The sequence below is a fragment of the Berghia stephanieae genome, chromosome 5, assembly GCF_034508935.2.
Source record: "Berghia stephanieae isolate SIO BIC M18660-M18661 chromosome 5, UCSD_Bste_1.3, whole genome shotgun sequence".
In the NCBI taxonomy this organism is placed as follows: Eukaryota; Metazoa; Mollusca; class Gastropoda; order Nudibranchia; family Aeolidiidae; genus Berghia; species Berghia stephanieae.
Genome location: NC_088364.1, coordinates 81,210,644 through 81,213,842, shown reverse-complemented (window position 1 = coordinate 81,213,842; position 3,199 = coordinate 81,210,644). Strand labels below are relative to the sequence as shown.

The 3,199-nt window shown below is 35.4% G+C and overlaps 1 protein-coding gene across 2 annotated transcripts in view; it reads left to right on the top strand.

Moving 5' to 3' along the window:
- The window catches only part of LOC144973701 (set1/Ash2 histone methyltransferase complex subunit ASH2-like), a 119,135-nt gene extending 117,752 nt beyond the window's left edge, over positions 1-1,383 (top strand). For both annotated transcript variants that reach the window (XM_078916515.1, XM_078916516.1), the window contains exon 16: positions 1-1,383. This exon is cut by the window's left edge and continues 615 nt beyond it. The gene's annotated coding sequence lies outside the window, so the exon portion shown is untranslated.
- Positions 1,384-3,199: the final 1,816 nt, after the last annotated feature.

The following is a 3,199-nucleotide window of genomic DNA, read 5'->3' as shown; positions in this document are numbered from 1 at the left end:
TAGAAGTCGTTTGTAGTTGTTCCAGGTGACTATAAAGTTTTTCCTTACAACAGTTTGCTTGTTCAGATCTCTATCTTACACTGGTGCCTGCTCCCTAGTATCTCAACAGTTTGCTTGAAAGCTTTCAAGAATCTGTATTTTTAAAAATAGGAATTTGGCCCTATCCAAAATATTCACAAATTAAAGTATTATGACTCATCGTGTCATAATGAAAATGGGTATCATTGTAATTGTTAGATCATTTGTGTAGCTATGTGGTCTAGTGGTATGACACTCGCTTTCGGATCGGAAGGTCCTGAGTTCGAGCCTCGCTCAGCGCATAGTTGAGTCCTTGGAAAAGGCTCTTTACTCACATTCTCTCACCATACTCAGGTGTAAAATGAGTACCTGGTCGTTAACAACTTTGTCTCTGTCCAAAAAAAAGTTATAATATCGCCAAACAGGCATCATGTACCGTCCTACATGTTAAGCGTTGCTGTTGGTCAGGGACCCCTTGTAAAACGCTTTGAGCACATTTAGTGGATATTGTGCTATATAAAAGCTCAAGTTTTATTGAAAGGTAGAACCTCCAACCTTAATGACGATTTACATATATAGACCAAATAATGGACGTAATGGAAATGACACTAATATGGGATTTTATTCTGGTGCCAACATCCAAATATTGCCAGAACAATTATTTGGTGTGCCTTGGAGAAGTGACAAATTTTGATTGATGTCTCTGGTTTTCATTCAAAAATAAATATAACAGCTTCAAAACAAGAACAAAATACCAAACACGGAACGTTTCAGGCTCAAAACCCTTCTTCAGCCAACAACAAAAAACAATATAGACATAAATACATTACTGAATTCCAGATAGACGACAGAGATATTTTTTAGGTCCTCTCTTTTTGTTTATTACTTTTTACAGTCCCCAGCTTCTAGCAGCCTAGTTTCGCTTTGATTTTTATTCATAATGATTTAGCAAGATTATCTTTTTTGAAATACTTTTTTTTTTTTTCTAACTGAATGATATGTGTTCAAGTTCCATGTGAATAGAAAACCCTAACACTGATTATATCCGTAGTTTACCCTGATTACTTTTACCCAATGCCTATTTATTACATTTTTCTGAGACAAAATTATAGGCGTAGTATCAAAGCTAATGTTTTTAGTTTTTACATGTTAATGATAGTTGAATAAAACGATCTATCTATGTACATGCTCATTTTTAATAAATTTTTTCCAAGTTTGAAAAGTAGCAAAAATCTCTAGGATTGAGCGAGTTAAAGGAAGAAAAAATAATTGCAGCCTCAATCTAATGTTCTTTTCATGCCTGAAATAATTGTATACTACATGTTGTAGAAATAAAGTCACCTTCATGATTGTAAAGAAGAAAAATGACTTCTTGATGTCATTATTTATTGTTACTTGTGTACCTTTGTGGTCTTGTGGTATGATACTCGTCCTTTGCCCTGTATGGCCCTGCTTCCAGTTCTGCTGTGGGCGGTGTGTAAAGTTGGGTCTTTGGAAAAGACTCTTGACTCACACTCTCTCTTCGTATATAGGTATAAAATGAGTACCTACCTGGCTGGTTACAGTGTTGTATCTGTCAAAAGATTTACAAATAGCGTTTTTCAGTGCGTCGTGTCTTTTCTTACACGTTCAGTGTTTATGTTAGCCTGGGAGCTCTTGTTGTTTTTTTTTTTGTTTTTTTTTAAAGGGTTTTACTGCACTTGCAACACATTAAGGTCATATCAGCGCTAGTAAAAAGGAAGAAAATGGGTTAGTAAAAAGTTCTAGAATTACAATTAAAGCACCCAAGAAAAGGTAAGAAACAGAGGAATTGATTCAAATAGGAAAAAGATGTAGATTCCAAGAGCACACTATCAACTTAGTTTGAAATCACCTAAAAGTCTCATCCGGACACAAGCACAGGTCCCTACTAAGAGGAAAACACTCAAATGTTTACAAATCATATATAATACATAAACAAAACATAATACAGTGCATAACAGAGAGATGATTTACAAGGAAAAAAATATCATCTCCCAAAACTAACCATACATTTGACTTTCCCTCTCAGCCAGGACCAGGACAAAACCAAGAAATCTCATTCCAAGACAAAGACAGAAAGCATGTTGGAAAATAGATACAGAGGGATAGAAGACGCAGTAAGTGGCTCCCTGTCCACTATGGGAGGTCAGGAACCCCACCCAGTTTTAAAGACAATAATCATAGTCATAGTAGACCAGAGTGAGGTCATCAGTCAGTCCTGACAGGAATCCAATCCAGAACATGTGGGAAACTAAAATTATGAAGAAAGAAGTGCATCGTCTTGGTCCTTATCAAAGCAAAGATGATTTATACCAGTTTCTTCAAGATACCTGGGATAACTTGGCTGCTGTATATATTGGACAATTCTCTTTGAACATGCGAGGAAGAGTGGTTTCCCTTCATCAAGCTAAAGGAGGGCACACAAAATATTAATAAAGTTGTGTAATTTCGCAAACTCAATTTTTTGGTGTTACTTCTTAACTCACTCAGCTCTAACACCAACTATATCCGTAGTATACCAGAGGTTACTTTTACCCCATGCCCATTTAATACAATTTTAAGAGACAAATTATAGACGTAGTATTAATGCTAATGGTTTTAGTTTTTACATGTTAATGGAAGTTGAATAAAACTATCTATGTATATGCTCATTTTAATACATTTTTTTCAATTTTGAAAAGTAGCAAAAATCTCTAGGAATCGAGCGAGTTAAACATTCGATATCCTATAAAACAGGACATGAGCATATTTATGTATATTGAATAGTAAAAGCTTTCCATTGATCTATAACAAATGATGATAATTTTTTTGTAACCAATATTATGAGGGCTCAAACAAGTGTAAACTTACTTTTGCACATGACTATATAGTATTCCAAACATACTGCTGTTTTAGGTCGTGACGTTATTGGCCATTAGGACTGACCTGACAAGTGTTACAAAAAATTCATAGTCTTTGTCACAAATGTCAAGCGATGTTCAACATGATCAGTGGCAGGATAGGTGATGGTCGGTGATCTTGGAAAAGTCTGGTCCTGATGTTGTGTCTTTGAGTAAGACATTCAACACACATTACTCCTCTAGACTCGGGGTGTGAATGAGTAACTGGCTATAAGCAATGACGGATATTGTGTTAATATGAAAAGTACGCCTTACGGATA